We start from the raw sequence: 18,950 nt of genomic DNA on the forward strand, positions 1-18,950 counted from the left end.
TTTCCCTGCTGCCTTCTGCTTCTTTTTAGGATTATTTCCATGTGGTTACATACACACAAATCTTGTGCAGAATTATAGAACCATTACAGAACAAACATAACTATTACAGAAGAAAGAACAGAAGACGATTATTAAAATGAAAAGGCACAGAGATTGTAATCTCTGAAAACTGATCTCATCTTAATTTGCCAGCACATCTTGAGGTCTGGTTTCCTGTACCAGTATTTGTACTTTACCCTCTGACTGGCAATTGACATAGATCAGATTTTCATGGCTCAGATGCCTCTTGAACAGAGTAAGGTATTAAAGTTAGAAGTGTTACATTTTCAGTTGTTGGGTTTCTGTAACCTTGATTATTATGTCCCAATGGTAAAAAGAGAAGAGTAGAAACCGCTAAATATTTCCCCATCTGTTATGATTGTAGAACATTGGCTAATGTGTTAAGCAGCTTTTTGGCTATGCTCTGGAGAGCAGACTCTGCTAGTTGACTTGTTTTTCCCACATGTCAGAAAAAGAGACTCTTGTGGTAGAGAAATTGAGCTAGTTTCTAGGGAATCTCTCAAATTATGCATGCTTTTAAGATGTGTCACAAAGACTTGGTCTTTGAGAATCTTGTAATATCATAAACTGGCTGTCTATATCTGAGGAGGTGAATTAGGTATCGTTAGATAACATGCTAGGTTCCATATATGGTGCTTGTAGTGTTTTTTAAAATGCACATACCCAGCACAGGACCTCTGATTCAGATTGGGACTACCGGTCAAGGAAAGATTTAAGGCTTCCACTCCTGCCATTTTCCTCATCTAAACCAGAGACAACCCCTCCTACACCATGCCTAAATATGTCCATCTCCCTGAAACTCATGATGAACAAGCAGTACTTTGTCAGAAATATATGCTAAAGCATAAGTATATACCTAACCTGCTTTTTTCTTCAGCCACTAAAGGCTTTTTAAGATGCTCCTGTACTTGCAGTTGAAAGGCACATAATTGTAACAAATCATATGCAACTTGTATAATGATAATTACTTGCCTCAAATTTAAAGAGTGAGGTCATTTATAGGCTAGGGGAGAAGGTTAAACAACAGTTTATTTTCATTCCACAAGATTAGAAATATTTCCTGTAGTTGGTTCAAAATACCTCACTTTGGGCACACATCTTCATAAGTTACTAGATGCCTTCAGTGAAGGCATATTCACATAGGACAAGATCTTGCTAATTCAGTGCTGCCAAGACACCTGTAAGTATACCATGATAATTAAGAAGATTTGCATGACTGAAGGCCCCTGTCAGCTGGAAGTTCTCTTCTTGTTGTGTCTCTGCACAGTTTACTTGCTCTGGCTTTACCTACTTCCAGTCAGCCTAAATAACTAGGTGGTTAATTGTGTTGCATGTCTACCTTGGTTCTCTGGGATCCAGCAGTAAAGGTGGCTGGTAAGTCTTTGTATGTAATTGTTCCATATTTTTTTCCCAGTCCAAAGGCAGTCCCAGAACAGCGCCATACAAAGAAACTGATCTTTGTGTGTGCATATGGCAGGACATGTACTGAAGAATTGTCCATTCTTAGTTCTTGCAAGATTCTGTAACAGAACCTTTTCAAATGTAGGAACAAGGTACTCTCCATCCTTTCAAAATCTGCTGAATTTCCTGGAAGGAATATTTATTTGTTGAAATATTTATAGCCTACTTTCCCCACTTTTAAATGGCAGTTCAGTGCAGCTTACTAATGGAAATACAAATGGTGGTACACAAATGTATTATTAAATGCAAAAGTATGAAAAATAGCCCATAAATCCATTTCCACCACATGAGCATTGCTAAAGTTTAGTTCCCTCCACAAGCCTCTTTCAACCTGAAGGCTTTACAAAGCTTTCAGGTCTGACAACCTCTGGGAGGCTGTTCCAAAGAACAGGGGCCACGGCTGAGAAGAAATGTGCTCAAACTGTGGCAAATATTTCAAGGATGAGGCACTGGAGGAGCCCTAAACTGGTGCATATGGGTGTGTTGCAAGATACATAGGTAAGAACCAGCACCTTGAATATGACCCAGAAACAAATAGGAAGCCCTGGTACATGATATAAAATTGTGATATGACTCATCCTCTGGTTAGTAAATCTGTGTTCGGGACAGTATAAAATGTTTTCATTCAGATACATGTTTGTTGGTTTATTATAACTTATAGAGTTCTGGTTGTTAGTTTGTATTTCTATATTTATCTTTATGAATTAGCAGAGATGGCTACTCACCTATATGTGTTCTCACATTCTATATTTTCAATTTTACCAGTAATCACCATAGTGGACTTGTTTGAATTAATTTATATAAGCCTGAACACTCAATAGAATTTGTTACAGTTATTTTCCATCTTTCTTCCATCATGGAACATCAGGTTATCAGGAAGCCTCCTGTACAGGCAGGATTCTGATCTGTGCTATTGACCCAGTACATACTCTGGGACCAGTTGCCCCCATAGAGAGACAGATATGGGAAATGTTACGTTATAATATGCAATATACGTGAATTTCTGGTTAAGGCCTTTGACTGGTATCTTTTAAAACTTTAGTGTTATTACATGGAAATATGAATTCAATATTTACAAAAATGTGGTCATCTGTTTATAAGTGGCTTGAACTTAAGGCTAATGCCTAATAAGTTTATGGAAATGCGATTTAAGCCATATGGGGATTGATGAAGGATCTGATGTATGTTCTATGTTTATGTTGTAGTTTATGTCTGTTAGATATGTGTGTTTATATGTTAAAAGATGTAGAAAAAAACCTTTAGTGTTATAATAATGGCTTTCACACTCTCCTTTTCTCTGAGTACTTTCAAAACCACTTCAGAGGAGGGACATTGTACACCAGTTAAAGCCAGGAATCTGTCATTAAAATAATAATCCAAATGATATCCTGAGAGCTTCATGATCTTGGGCATAATTATTTAGCAGCTCTTAAGTAATAAAAGCTATTTTTTGCCCTAATGATGCAGAATAAATTGAAGCACAGAAAAGCTAAGCAACTTTGTCCAGGTTTTTCCAGAGTCCTAGCTACCACGCCACCCAATTTACTTATTTTATTTATTTACAGAATTTAAATCCTGCCTTTCTGCCTTTACAAGGGCTGCCAAGGTGGCTAACAATTTAAAAAATACGTGATAAAATATATTATAAAACCATTAAAACAAACTCCTTGCCTAATCATACCTGTCAAAAACCTGGTGTTGTCTAGCTGTTTCTTGGTCTTTCAAATTTTGGTTCAGGCTTTTGGGCACAGCCAAGTTACTGAAGGCTCGTCTCTGGGAAATTAATATCCTGATGACTTGCAATTTCAAGAGAGTTAAGAGTTGAGATGGAGTCAGGCACAGGTGCAACTGAGATCATGGGCCTGGGAGCTTCTAGGCCAGAGACCCAGAGAGAGTTTTGCATGCACATTCCATCTCCTTAGCACAAAGAACCCTGAACATAGGTAGATGGCTTGATTGTAGGTACATGTCAGCTACATCAGTCACGTGTCTTAGCAACACACAGGATTGGCCAAACAGGATAATTCCAGCTGTGTGTAGTTTGGCATAAAGCAAGACCATTTATTCTAGTTTGATCCCTTTGAGCCTTCCTTCCTTCTTGCCATGTAGGCTGGGCCTTGTGCAGCTGGACCTCCAGCTTCTTGGATTTTGAACTTTGAAGTTCTATCTAGACGCTGTACCTTCAGTCTGACCAGGTAACATCTGGGTCAGAGGCCTAGAGCCTAGATAAGTATTCTAGGATCACACACACCAAATAATCCACTTTCAATCCACTTTCAGTGCACTTTCGAACTTTGTTGGAAAGTGCATCAGAAGTGGATTGGAAGTGGATTATTTAGTGTGTGTGACTGCAGCCTAGAATAGTTATTTAGTTTTATTATTTTCTTTGCTGCTTTGCACTGTTTCTGTATTTGTATACTTTTGTACATTTTAAAAATAAACCTCATTAATTGTACTCCTGTAGTATTATTTTGGTTTGGGGGCTTCAGTGTAAAACCTGTACCTTGGCTTATTTTGGCTACCACTACCAAGTAATTGTAGAACTCAGTTTGTGAGTGTCCTGCCATGCAGGGCTGACTTCTTGATTAACATCTGATAGGACTGGAGATGTGGTCTCTTAATTTCTCAGCTGAGGGTTACTTTAGAGGTGCTGGTGGTGTCTTGTTACCGTGGGCAGTAAGGATTCTCTCTCCAGTATTGCCCCTATATACCCCCTGAAGGGTATTGTACTCTGGACATCTCCTGGCAGTAGCTTGTTACCCTGGGCAGTGAGGATTCTCTCTGCAGTATTGTCCCTGTATATCCCCTGAAGGGCATTACACTCTTATCTCCAAAGAATTTCCTGGTGATCTCTGGCCCAAAGGATATCCAGTTGTCCTCAACCAGAGTCAGGGCCTTCTTGGCCCTGGTGCTTGCCTGGTGGAACTCTCTGCTTAATGACATCTGGGCCCTGCAGGATCTAATGCAGTTCCTCAGGGCCTGTAAGACAGAGATGTTCAGCCAGGCCTATGATTCAGGACAGCAATGGTTTGCCATTAAGCCTGGCCTCCCTGTCTCCTCCCCTCTAGAGAAGGATATGGAATATTCAACGCCATCTAATTGGTCTGATTATTGTCATTTTTATTGTTTTAAATTTTATCAGTTCATATATATCTATAGTATTTATTATAATTGTATTTATAACTTGTTCTTAACTGTCCTGAACCCCAAATTAGGGCTGCCAAGTCCCCCCGGGGGGCGGATTTCCCCCCCGCTTTGGACGCCCGATTTCCATCGGCGCCGAATAGTGACGTGATGACGCTGGGCACGCTGGGGGCAGGGGCACAGCCATTTGAGGGGAAAACTCTATGTTTTCCCCTCAAATGGCTGTGGCCCCACCCCCAGCGTGCCCGGCATCATCACGTCACATCCGGCTGACGTGCATGCGGCACGCACACGCGCTGAAGACACCGTCCGGGAGCCCCCGCCGCAGAAGAAAAATGACTTGGCAACCCTACCCCAAATTGACCTTCAGCTGACGCATTTTGGGGGGACAAGGGAGCTTTGATATTACCTCATCAACACAACTTTAAAAAGAGATTAAAAACAGAGTTGAAATACATATAATTAAAATGTTAGTTAAGAAGGAGGGATCATTGAACAAATGCTAAACAAACAAAACAAAAAACAAAACACCTGTGGTAGAAGACAGCCACAGAAGGGGACAGACAAATCTTCTTGGGGAGAGAGTTCCAGAGCCTTGGTGCTATGACTCAGAAGGCCCTCTCCTGGGTTGTCCATCCACCAATCTCAGAAAGTGGGGGCACCCAAGCAGGGCCTTTGAAGATGGTTATGGTGTAGCCAGTTTGGTGTAGTGGTTAAGTGCATGGACTCTAATCTGAAAGAACCGGGTTGGATTCCCCCACTTGCAGCTGCTGGATGACTTTGGGCAAGTCATAGTTCTGTCAGAGCTGTTCTTAAAAGAGCAGTTCTTTGAAGAGGTCTGTCAGCCCCACCCACCTCACGGGGTGTCTGTTGTGGAGAGGGGAAGGGAAAGGAGTTTGTAAACTGCTCTGAGACTCCAATCTCCTCCTCCTCCTCTTCTCCTTTTCATAAGGGATTCTTCAGGTATGTCCCAAACCATATAGGGCTTTGAATTAGCAGCTGCCTCTTTTTAATACCTGTAACAAGAACTTTGCACATATAATTTTAACCTTCTAGCCATACAAGGGTTGCGGTTGTTTGAAAGAGTAGCCCTACATGACTTAAACAACTTGTGTGGGCAGATAATCACAGAAACTGTTGGGATCCCCCCCCCCTTTTGTTCCATCAGAGTAGAATGCTTTATTAAAAAATGTACATTGATTTTTCAGAACCTTACAGTTCAGATCAATCTGTTCTGGACTTTTTCTACAAAGAAAGGCAAAATGACCTTTGAACAGAGATTATGATTGTATATGCTGTCCTTTTATAATACCATCTCTTCTGTCCGCTTATGTAGTAGATTTATTGAACCCTGACTACTGTCGAATTTTCCTGTGGAAGCTGAAACAACCTTGTGATGTGTGACCACCACACACCATGTATAACTGTTATTTTATATAACTGCCTGTAACTATGGGCTGAACTGGATATGTATTATACTCCACTAGATTGAGTATGACTAGTTGAAATGCTAGAACTGTATCATCTCAACATATTTAATTTACTTGAAAAACAACTGGGGATGGATTATTAGGATCAAGGATCCAAATGGCACATGGGCAGTGGGTTCCATTTTACTGATCAAACCACCATTACCCCAGGCACTTATTAGTCGCAGCAGGCCTAGATGTTTTCAACCCCTTTCCAGGATTTCTTCCCTGGTCACCGAGTTCTAGTAGGAATGAAATGGAGCTGAAAGCCACTTACCACAGGTTTTTCACTAGTTAAATTAAATATATGAAAGCTACTTTAGAAAATAGCTTGATATCATTCAGTCTCTAGAGCTAAGTAGATCTTAGACTAGCTGGTTCATGAAGGGTGAGAGCCCAAGGTATTCCATTCTCCTTAGAAAAGGGCTGCCATTCCCTAGATGGTAATACAAAACACAGTGAGACATACAGTGAAATTGTAACCAGCAAAACAACTGCATGTAAAATTAATTGTTTTACCTAACCAAAGATGATTAAATTACTCAAACTATTCTATGAAAATTAATTTTATATCATATACACAACTCATAATACAAATTCCAAAGTTATTCATATACCAACAACATCAAAATTCAAATTCTCAGATCACAGGGCAAAAAACCAAACATTCCCACAGTCCATCAAAGGCTCATAAATCACTCTGTTGAAGGTGCTCGGGGTGCCTTCAGTTTTTAAGTAACAGAAGCCACGTTTCAAGTTGAAACTAGACAACCAAGCCACAACACTGAGTTTCAAACCAGAAGGAAGCCTTAAATAGGTATTTTGGAAGAATATGCCTGAGTTTTGGTTTCAGCAATATCCTGTTTTGAGAAAGTGGTCCTACTTGAAAAAGCCTTGCCAGGTGAAACATGGAACAACATTGCTAGTGTGCCTATTTATTCAAGGCTTTCTTCTGGTTTGTAACTACTCTTAGCTTGAATGAATGAATAATTTATTGCAGTCCATGACCAGATACAAGTTCACACAGCAAATCATTTTTAAGTATGAAGGTATAGATGTTAAAACACTCCAATTAGATGAACAGATATCAAATTAGAGTAGTTAATTAAAATACATATAAAGGTTAATTAAAATACATATAAAATTAATAAGATAACATCATAAAACCATTTAATTATAAACCTAAAAGTTAAAACAGGCACTATTTAATTGAATTCCTTATAAAATCTATATCAGAAGACTGAACTCAGAAACAGAACTAAAATTTATTACATACTCTAATCGCCTGAGCACAGAATTTGGCTGTTGCTTTAGTAATAGCTGGTTTTTCATCTGCTAATAGTTTATCAGGGAAGGCATGGGGTGTGGCCTAATATGCTAATGAGCTGCACCATCAGGGGTGTGGCCTAATATGCTAATGAGTTCCTGCTGGGCTTTTTCTACAAAAAAAGCCCTGAGTTTATCTAAGTCTGCCCTGTCTGATACAACAGTGGATCTATCAACAAGGGGCAGAAATGTTATGTTGCATATTTCTTTATAAAGTGGGCAGAAAAAAAAAAAGTTCTATTGTTTCCACCTCGACTAGAGGGCAAGGGCAGGTCCTCTCAGTATATGGGGTCTCCTTATATCTTCCTTCCAAAAGCCTGGACGGCATGGAGTCACACCTGGCCAGTGTAAAAGCCCTCCTATGAGGGGGGGAAACTAAAGTTTTAAGATATTTGGCTGTTTTTATGATGTATCTTGTCTCCTTGGAGGCCCTGGAGTTGGGGGCCCTGAAGTTGGAAGACCTTGTTAAATCTTGCTGGTGTTCCGTGTCACAGATCCTTTGCTTAATTAAAGATTTAGCCTGATCAAAGTACTGAAAGACCGCCAGGTTGAAGACTCATTTTTCCAAGGACTTCTTATCTTGAATCAGACCATCATCTTTTTACATGAAGTTGTTTTCTGGTTATAATTCCCTAGGTGGTGGCTGGAGATCTCCTGGGATTACAGTGGATTTCTAGGTGATAGAGATCTGTTCACCTGGAGAAAATGGCTGCTTTGGAGGGTGGACTCTGTGGCATTATACCCAATTGGAGTCCCTCCCCTCCCCAAATCCTGCCTTTCTCAGGCTCCACCTTCAAAATCTCCAGGAATTTTCTAACCTGGATCTGGCAACCCTACCTTACAGGAAGTACAAAAGTAACCCATGAATTCTGCTGCTTTATATACCTATCTCACAGTCTAGCCTTTTATTCTTTCCTCATTGATCTAAAGGTTTAAAATCCTTTTTCAATACTTTATTATTTCAGTGATAACTTCTCATGCGTTGTCCTTCAGGGTTTTTTTTTAAAGGCATGTGTTTGAATTTTCATTTTGAATGTTTCTGTATTGTGTGGACATCTGCTGTAATTCATTTTTAATATGCTGTTCACTGTATAGGAATTTAAACTCTGTAATCTTGGCCTAATTATTAATGAGTGGCTTTATTATATTCCCTGTAGCTAGAAACTTTCAGATGTCTTTGGAAGAAACCAGAGTCTGGGCAACTTGCATCTGAGGATATGTTTTTGCAATTATATTAAGTGACCTTCCATTTTGTACTGATGTTGAATTTTTCTAACGTATTTTGAAGATAAGCGGACTACTTTCGGTTCATTGCTGAGTTTGAAATATGGCTGGATGGAGCTCTGCACTGTGAATGAAAGTTTTCTCGCAATAGGAGGTTCCTCTTTTGTATTAGTTTGTCGTCTTAAAGCAAGTGGCTTCCCACACTGCATACTTAGATATACATTCTGTGGACTGAAAGCTCTGAATAAGCATATACTATTCTTCCAGAAAATGTCCTCACATTTTTTCCTATAATAGCAGTATCTTTTCCAAAGAGAATCTAATTATTCAAAATCCATAATTCATTAGCTTTCAGAAAGTGTCTAACTTTCCTAAAGGCATTTGAGGATAATATATTCATTCTTAATATTCATTAACTTAAAAAAAAACCTTATAAAAACAAACCACAGTGCATTAGCTGAGAGAAGTGGAGGGAAAAACCCACTGGGAAAAAAATAAAAACTGATTACTTCTGAAATAGTTTAATAACCTGAAATCAATTGATGAACATTTCATAAGGCCTGACAGGGCTTTATATGAGTTAATTGGATAGGGTGGGGAGGAAAGAAGAAAATTCAGGAAACAAAGATATAGAACTTTGTTGTCAGATATAAGAATTGATATTCCCTGGCCCCTTACTACATTGTGCCCTACAAATTCAACTTTCTCTCACATGAGCTTAGACAAAACTTCACTGTAGGGTTGCCAACCCCCCCAGTTTGCCAGGGGTCCCCCGTTTGGGGGGGTTCTGGTTCTACCCACCGCTGGCCAGATGGGGGCCCCCAACACCCACAGCCACCCCTCTCCCTTCTCTCTTGAGAGAGAGGTGTGGCTGCCTTTAAGTTCATGGAACCCGCATTTCCTCCCAAACCCGATCTCTGCTTGAGATCAAGCTTGCAGGGAAATGCCAGCTCCGGCACTTAAAAGGGCAATGCCGGCTCTTTGCTCTTAAAGGGGAAACGCCGGTTCCGTGTAAAAAGGGAAATGCCGGCTCCTTTAAGTGCAGGAAACTGGCGTTTCTGGAGATTGGGCGTGGGGGGGGGGTGGCGGACGTCCCCAATGTGACATCATCACGTCGGTGATGCCCCGCCCCCTCCAGGAACGCCCCCAAAGTTCCCTGCTGGGGGCAGAAGATGGACTTGGCAACCCTACTTCACTGTGAATTGTGATTGAACACTTCCCTTTTTATTAGATGCTTCCTTCAATTTGAGTGAGGGAGTCTGTAGATGTTGGGGAAGAGAGGATGTGCAAGGAGACTTGTGCCCAATTCTCCAATAAGAAACAAGATACACTTCCAAATATGACTGGAAGACATTATTGTGACCGTTAAAAGGCATCCAGTAGCTTTTCTAAGTGGACATTGTTTCGTGCAAGGAAGTGAGAGGAACTTCTATTTAATATACTTACCAGCTGATAACTATAGCTGAAGCTGCTGCTAAAGTCACTGAAGCAGGATGTGCAGCCAACAGCAGTGTGCTAAATTAATCTATCATTCTTGACTCCCAGAATGTGAAAGGCATTGTCTTATGTTTCTACAGGTTAATCTGAACAGCAGCAAAGCAGGCCATTGGAGGGGAGGCAGTCTGGTCATTTGGATTTTATAAAATGTTGTAGGCCATCTCATCTTATGCAGAGACTGACCTCTATGATGTGACATCGGGTTGGGTCAGAGGTGCCTTTCTATTAAGTCTTCTTAGAGAAAGCTATAGCAGAAGAGAACCATTGGACCCAGCCCATCTCAAAATGTTCCTTCTGTGTTTGAATTCTTACAACACTGCTTTCATTGCACATGTGTGTAATTCCTCTCCTGTAATGATACGTGACTGAAAAGTATTAGCCCAGCTGGATTTTCTTTTGCTTTGCACCCTCAATTCTGGCAAAAGGCCGAGGTAATAGAATTCTTGTCAGGTCAATAAAATTCTGGCTGGGTGGGAACCCTAAATGAGTCATGATCAAAATCTACGGAGATCTAAAATTTCAGTATTCAACACAATGCCTATTCTGCTCAGCTTCAGGGGACTACTCAACTATAGTGTCTGGTCTTCTATTATCCCTGTCATGTGACTGGTATATGTGACCCCCCTGTAGTTATACCCTGTAGTTACTTTCCCATACCAGGATAAAATCTGCATTGCAAATAAAAGAGAAAACGCTAGGTGTAGTATTAAAATGAAAAGGCAGAAAGAACACAGGATTTTTTGCCCTGTGTTCTGTGATAAAACTGCTCGCTAGCCATATAGAGTTACTCAGCCTGTTCCCTAGTTGATGGAACTGCAGGCTTTTCCTGCTTGTCAAGTAAGTTCTTGCTGAAGTCTCTGAAAGTCATATGGACTTGATGCATGATCTTATCTTGCAAGGGTCCAATGAGGCCAGAGACTATGTGTACTGCTTGCAATCCAGCTGCCACCCCTCCCTGATGTGACAGCACCTTCATAGCCCCTTGCAACACCACAGGAGATTCTGGGTTGTGCTGCCTTTTTGGAAAGCAACCAGATCAGCCAGATCTGAAGCACTGTATGCAGTAGCCTAGCTGCCTAGCCCATGTATCAATGTACCCTTTCCATTCTCTATTGACAGAAGTCCAGTTAGGAAGAAAAATGTGGGCAACACAATATGCTAGCTCTGACTAAATTATCAGAATTTGTTGCAAGTCATTTGGCCTTTTAAAAAAAATCTGAATTGGCCATGTATTATTTTGTTTGTTTTAAAACATGGCCAAAGCACATGTCCACCCTGAGAAATATAACTCCTGAGTTGACAATCTCCACCAACTGTCCACCACTACCACATTAACCACTAATCTTTCTGCTACTCATTTCCCAATTTTTGTGGTGTATGCAAGGAGCATGCACAAGGCAGTTGGTAAAAAATGTTCAAATGCTTGACTTTCATAATTAGCAGGTGGTTTTCAATATGTATAACAGTCCTGTTCTGTTGGCATTTGTGGTATATGCATAGCAGTCCTACTGTGTTGGCATTTGTGGTTTTATGGACCTTTGTGTCTAGCAACAATTTAAGGAGCTTCTCACATAGGATAACTGTGTGCTAATCCTGTGTATGGGTATTATGCCATGACTATTCTAAGGTTAATTGCTAAAAAATGTTGCTGTTGCCATGGTACTAAGAGGATGTATGTGATAGGTCATAGAGTAATGATTAGAATTTGATGTTCCTCTAAGTAATGTTACACTTTTGTGGAATTATCCGTCGCAGGAAAGTAAGCTAATATAAAATCCGTGGGCTTTTAAAACTAGCCTGGGAGTGGTGACAGTTCAGCCTGGGCAGGAGTATACATTTTTGGGCTTTTAAGGGGGTTAAATCATTGAGTGGATAGAAAGGAACCAAGTTAAATTTCCTTGGGTTTGTGCCTATTTTAGGCTAATACAAAAGCTTATTAAAAATTCTCTTGACCTTGCTGTCAGGATAAAGAAGCTGGATTGCAAGGATTCCAGGGGGCCGTACATACTTTTGGGGGGTGGATGAAGAAGAAAGGGGCTGATTCATTCTCTAGTCAAAGAACTAAGCTACCTCTCCTGCTGCTGTCTTAGAAAAGGGACAATTATTACATTGCAGCTGCCTTGTGGGGGGCATAGAAAACATTTGCTTGTGGTAGCAGCCACAAAAGGCAACCGTAATATTAAGAAATGCCATGTTGGCATTCAGCATTACTTGAAGAAACCAGCTAACAGCTAATATATACCTCACCTTGTTTCTGAATCAGTTCTCTATATTTTCAGTCTTTGAGTCAGTAAACTAGCAGTTCTGCGTGTTCAAGCTGCACATTGCTCTCTGTAAAAGGAGTTACTTAAAAATGCCTCTTTCTCTTTTAATTCAAGGTGCCCAATATTGTTATCTTGTCGTTGTGTATAATCCAGTCGCTCTTGACTTTCCAAGCCCATTAAATCAGGTACTCACTGAGATGCAAGTTGACCTATCCAGTATCAATCTGCTGTGTGATTGAACTGCACCTGTGAAACCTTTGGATGCACGGTACAAAAACTCATTAGGCACTTCTTATTCTTGCAGCGTGTTCGTGAAAACAAAAGAAAGAGATAGGTTCAGTAGACTTGGCTACTGTTTGGGGATTGCCATTGTGCAGCTTCCATTCAAGCTGAGCATGAGTGCCACTTTGTGGATCCTGGTCTGGATGCAGACTAAATTTTCCATCAGTGGAACTTGCCCTTCTACGGCACCCATTGACTTCCATGAAATGCTGCTCATGAGGGCAGAGGAAGCTGAGGAATGACATTGGGGGGGGGGAGTCTACTCTATAGTGGGAAGGGGGAATTGGCAGGAATTGCCATTGTAGTCTGGATCCAACCCCTTTCCTCTCCTGCTGATCCAAGACAAGAATGTAATGTTCGGACCCTTTCTTCCTGTTCTGTCTAATTTCAGGCAGCATGAGCAGGCCATCTGCCCCATGGTCTGTGCTGATGCTGTATGGGTTCAGATCATCACAGGTAAAAAGTACAGATTCTTTCAGATGAGAGATAAGCAACTCTTTCTTTACCCTACACACACAACATTTTAATTTGGAACAGGACTTGGTAAACAGAGTTGTTGTATCCCACAATCTGCAAGTACCTTGTTTCTCTCCAAGCCCAAGTCTTGTTTCTCTCCTAAACCCCAGTCTCAGAAATACTAACAGTCTGTGGTGTTCATGATAACATTATCAGGACCACACTATGGGCTTTACAAGACTCTCCAGATCCAGTTAACTGATGGTGGCATGTGTGGCTATTGAGATGATGACAGGGCTAGCGGAGAGGAAAGTCTCTCTTCTCAACCCCAGTCTCTTCCCACTGCCTCCGCACTGAGGGGAAGCAAGGCCAAAAAGGGGGATGCTTTGCCTTTTCACCTATTCGCCCTTCCCTGCTGCAGCAGCAGTCAGATAAAGTAGTATTACGGGAATGGTTGAAAGATGGAAGGGGAAAGGGGAAGGAGTTCTTCAGGAGTCTGGAGAAGTCAGCACTGCTATGCTCACCTTTGTATAAAGGCAGATTACCACCTGCCAGGGAATCACATTCAGATGACCTTAGATATCACTAATAATGCCAACCCATAGTATGGAAGCACATGAATTATATTTATTTATTTATGTATTTATTTATTTGTATATAGACCACCTTTCTTGCTGAGACTCCAGATGGAGTACACAGAATCCATCAGTGCAATCAGTAAAATGAATCATCTAATAATGTAATAGGATTAGGATTACAGCGATCTGAAGCAAGGCAAAAATATTAGACACTATATGTTAAACAATGGAGAAAGAAAAAAACAATGAAAGTAGAATAATACATACAGCAAGAAGACAATACATACTATACACAGTGGTATAGTTTATTATTTCACTCCCTTTTTTGCAGTGCTTTCCTAAACCATTTTGTTATAGAATAACTTATTACTTTTGTAAAAATGCTCTCCCTGAACAATTATAGAATCATAGAATCACAGAGTTGGAAGGGGCCATTTAGTCCAACCCTCTGCTCAATGCAGGATCAGCCTAGAGCAGCCTGTGTTTTACATAGTTTGTGAAAGACATAAGTACGAGAGCATTCCTTTTTTTAATATAAATTTATTTTCAGTTTTCAACACAACATATTCCTTCCACTTTCAAACATTTCATAACATAACGTACATCTCTCTTATTTAACAATATCTGTCTCCGGAATGCGTTCTATTCTATCTTCTTACAGTCTTATACATTTCATAACATAACGTTTGTCTATCTTCTTTAACACTATCTGACTTTAACTAGCCCAATTTCAGTTCTATTCTATCTTCTTCATCTTCAGCCAGTCATAATTTTTTCCCATCTGTCCCAGAAGAGTTCTTCAGATTTATTTTGTAACTCTATGTTTAATTTGTCCATTTCTGCTACTTCCAGGATTTTATGCTTAAGTTCTTTTGTAGATGGTATGCTTTTAGTTTTCCAGTGCTTTGCTATTAATATTCTAGCTGCTGTTAGAATGTAGCTGATTATGTGGTTATGATCTTTTATTGCATCCAGTATCATGTTTAGTAAGTATATTTCTGGTATTAACGGAATATTAATTTTTAGTATTTCTAAGAGTATTTTGAGTATGAGAGCCATTCCTGACCACCTCAGGAAGGTCATTCTCAAGGTGGGAGCCAGAACAGAATGCACACGTATGGGCAATTGTTGATCTTGCCCATTTGTAGGGTGGCACCTGCAGAAAGTCCTGCTCAGAGGAGCAAAGCTGTCATAGTGGAGCTCTTCTGCATCACGACAGGATTTGTTTAGAGAGATACAGAGCTGGGCATCGTCGACATATTAATGACACCCAATTTTGAAACTATGAATGATTTCTGCTAAGGATTTTACAAAGAGATTGAATAGCATTGAGTAGGGGTCCCCAACATGGTGCCTGTGGGAATTGTGACACCTGCTGACACCTTTTCTGGCACCTGTCAAGAGTTTTTAGAAAGTAGGTGGAGACAAGTGGTGATTTTGCCTAGCCAGGCTTCTGGTTGGACACTGGCGATTCATTGGCTATGCGGGTTTTTTAAAACATTGTTGCCACCACAGCATAATAACCTTCACTGTGTGCCTTTTGTGGCTGCACCCACCATGCTGTGTCAGAATTCCAAAAGTGCCCACAGTCTCAAAAAAGGTTGGGGACCCCTGACATAGGGGATAGGATTGCACCTTGAGGAACCCCACAGGACAAATCCCACACTGACAGCTGGTCTCCAACAGCAGTCCTTTGAGTTTGCTCCTTAAGGAATGATTTAAAACACTTCAGAGGACATCCCCTCATGCCTACTTCTCTCTCCAAACATCCCATCAAGATGGCATGGTCCACTGTCATAGACTGTAGATAAATTCAGTAGTAGTCATAAAGTGGCCTGTCCTACGTTCAGATGCAGATAATCAACTGAGGCTATCACCACTTCCATCCCATAGCCTGGCCTGAAATCAGACTAAAAAGGGTCCAGAGCAGATAAATTGCCCAAGAACACCTGGAATTGGTCCACCACTGCTGTTTTGATCACCTTGCCCAGAAAGGGCCGATTAGAGACTAGATGCCTGTAGGAATGGTTTTTGCATAGTTGATGGATAACTGCTTCTTTGAGTGGGCAAGGAAAGGTGCCCTGAGTCAGTGATTGATTTATGATGGGCACCAAGAACTCGTTAATGTGGTTCTTACAGGATTTCAGCAGCCATGATGGACAGTGATCTAGAGCCTTTGCAGATCTCAAGATCCTGTCAATATCCATCACATTTACTTATTTATTTTGATTACATTGGGTTTATTTACTTATTTACTTCATGTAGAGTAGGCCTTTGTCACAAAAAACTCAAAGCAGATCACAAAAATTAAAAGTCAACAATATATTTTATTAATCTATACACAGTATAGATTAATCTATACATCACAAAAATTAAAAGTCAACAATATATTTTATTAAAGAATTTACAAATGTTCAGCAGAACAATATTCTTTTCATAGAAATGCCATCCTAAAAGTACCATTTTTGCACATTCTACAAAATGAGGGAGCCTCCCTGACGTTATCAGGTGAGGAGGGGAGCACAACATAAAAGGTTTACATATGGGTAGCAACTGATTTTCAGAGTGGCACCTTCAAAAATCCTGCTCAGATCTGCAAATCTCTTGCAATGGAGCATACTAAGTGTGGGTTCCACGTTATGAAGGACTTTATGATCCAGCATTTTAAAATGGCCAGAAACTGGTCAGTAATCAATGACTTCAGTACAGTACAGTACAGTACAGTACGGTACGGTACAGTACAGTGACTTCAGTACAGATTTAATATTCTCACTCCACCTAGCTCCTAATGGTAAACAAATTGTGATGATGTGTACAATTGATGCTTCTGAGTTTTCCAAAAGCAGTCTCATGAAACAGGCATTACAATAGTCTAACCTCAGATTTATTGTAGCATGGATTCACATAGTCAGGTTAGTTAGCGGTGCTAGTGAGCCCTCTATGCTAAATGAAAATAGAAGAAATACTTTCTTTATATGGTAATCACAATACTCTCCAAGACCTCATCAACCAGCATCACCTCTTGTCTGGATTCAGTTTTAATTTTCACCCTTAGTCACTTGACCATAGTGGCCCATGTGCTGGGCTCAGGACATCTACAGTGGTGGTAGATGGTCTAAGCAAAGCAATACAGAGGTGAGTATCAGCATATAGATGGCTTCCAACTCCAGAGCTCTGGATATTCTATCCCATGGGCTTTACATAAAAGATAAACAGTATGGGTCAACTGTTCCAAGTGAAGCCCCACAGGGCAAGTATCACACAGGTGTCATCTCCAACAGCAGCCTTCTGAATCAGATCCATACAAAATTATTTAAGCCATTCCAAAGTACATCCCTTGACACTTACTTTCCCCTCCAAATGTATCAATGGTATTGCATGGTCCAAAACCCCTGCCTTCCTCTGGAATGTTTTGCTGATACCCTGCTGTGCTGTGTTTCCTGTTGAAGCCAAATGGCCTCAATAGCCCTGCCATATAACCCCACATTCTTCACACTGCCATGCTGGATGAGACCAGATGGCCCTAGCAAACAAGCAAACAGTCACGTACAGAATGAGGCTTGGAATTTGGGGGGCCATGTGACCGCGGGCATGGTTTCACCTTGACACTTACTTTCCCCTCCAAATGTCTCAATGGTATTGCACGGTCCACCATATAAAGGCTGCTGATCAATCCAGCAATAACAGCAAGGAAGCCATTGTCTGTATTCAGACTGACATCAGCCTCTAGTGCTGTCTCCATCCCATAACCAGGCTTGATTGAAAAGGCTCAAGAGCAGGTGTTTTTTTCCTAGTGACTATATTTGCAGTGTTGTTTTGTTTAAGGATGATATACTTATGAAGGCCATGTGGATGACTGGTCATAGGCAGATAGAATTATTGGAAATTACATTTTTAAAAACAAAAAGAAATGGAATGGATACTATATTGCTTGCTACGTTACAAGAGAATGGACAGTTGTTTTGTGTTTTTAAAAACATTTGAGTCGCTAACCTTTGCTAGTTATCTTGTCCTTGTGCCTGAAAAAACTGCTTCTGTAATATTTTGGTACATGTAATACATCTGTGTGCAAAAGAACGAGAAAAAAAATGTTTCCAAGCATTTTGAGAGAAATGACATTGCGTGCTTCTTGGGATTACTTCTAAACAACAGTTGTGTTGACATTTCATATTATTAATTGAATATATCACTTTGGGGTGGTGGTGTTCTTTAAACGCTTGGTTCTGATTTGTTGTTACTCATTTGAGCATCGAAAGAACACTTGCAGTGCCAGCTGTGTCTCACATTAGACCTTTTGCCAGCATGATTCATATCTGGCTACTTTACTACCATCTGACTAATAAGAAAAGTGCTTAATGCTATGAGCTGCAAACCATATTGGGAAAACATGCTGTACCCAGTCCTCACAGTAACTTGACTCTTTCTCGTCCTTCACCAACGCTGTGTTCTCCTTTTGCACAGTCCCAAACAGCAACAATTTGGATACCTCAAGCTTATAGTGCCTTGCCCTGAATTTCCCAGTTTGCTCTTTGTTTGTCTCCTGAAATCTTGTGGTAGAATTTTGCATTATTGTGGTATTTGGCACACTTTCAGTGTGTTAAGAGCGGAGTGAGCTGAAGTGGTGGCAGAGAGAGAGAGATCTATATAGAACTCCTTTTCCTTTGTGCCTTTGTAAGCTTTAATGGCTAGCCAAGAGCAGTGTTTTAATGGCACGTTCTTAGGGTTCACAAAAACAAATATGGTCACAGTCCGTAGACATGCAAAAATAAAACCACAAGAACTGTACACAGTGCGCTCAATATTTCTTTAACGAAAACCATAAAGTTGTAAATATGAAATGTACAAAAATAATAATGATACACTCAAGTTGTATATTCAGGTACATAAAGATAGAAGATGACAACAACGGGACGGTGGTCTCCGGAATGCGATGCCGTTTCGACAAACGTCTTCTAACCAAGAGTCTATAAGCTTATAAATAATATTATATATATGTCTTGATGGATGTTGACATATACCATCGTTGTCATCTTCTATCTTTAGGTATCTGAACCAGGGGTCGTTTCGTAGAAAAAGAGCTAGGGGAACTCATTAGCATAACTTATTAGCATATGCCACACCCCCTGACATCAGGGGCCTGGCGGTGGACCTGCAAGGCCGGCGGGAGTGCGAGGAAGCCCCGCCAAGGC

The 18,950-nt window shown here is 40.6% G+C and overlaps 1 protein-coding gene across 2 annotated transcripts in view; it reads left to right on the forward strand.

Annotated features, from left to right (window-relative positions):
* The window catches only part of DCLK1 (doublecortin like kinase 1), a 306,559-nt gene that overhangs the window by 141,582 nt on the left and 146,027 nt on the right, over window positions 1-18,950 (forward strand). The gene's annotated exons all lie outside the window — the stretch shown is intronic.

The sequence above is a fragment of the Gekko japonicus genome, unplaced genomic scaffold, assembly GCF_001447785.1.
Source record: "Gekko japonicus isolate JY-2015 unplaced genomic scaffold, Gekko_japonicus_V1.1 scaffold999, whole genome shotgun sequence".
NCBI classification, from domain to species: domain Eukaryota; kingdom Metazoa; phylum Chordata; class Lepidosauria; order Squamata; family Gekkonidae; genus Gekko; species Gekko japonicus.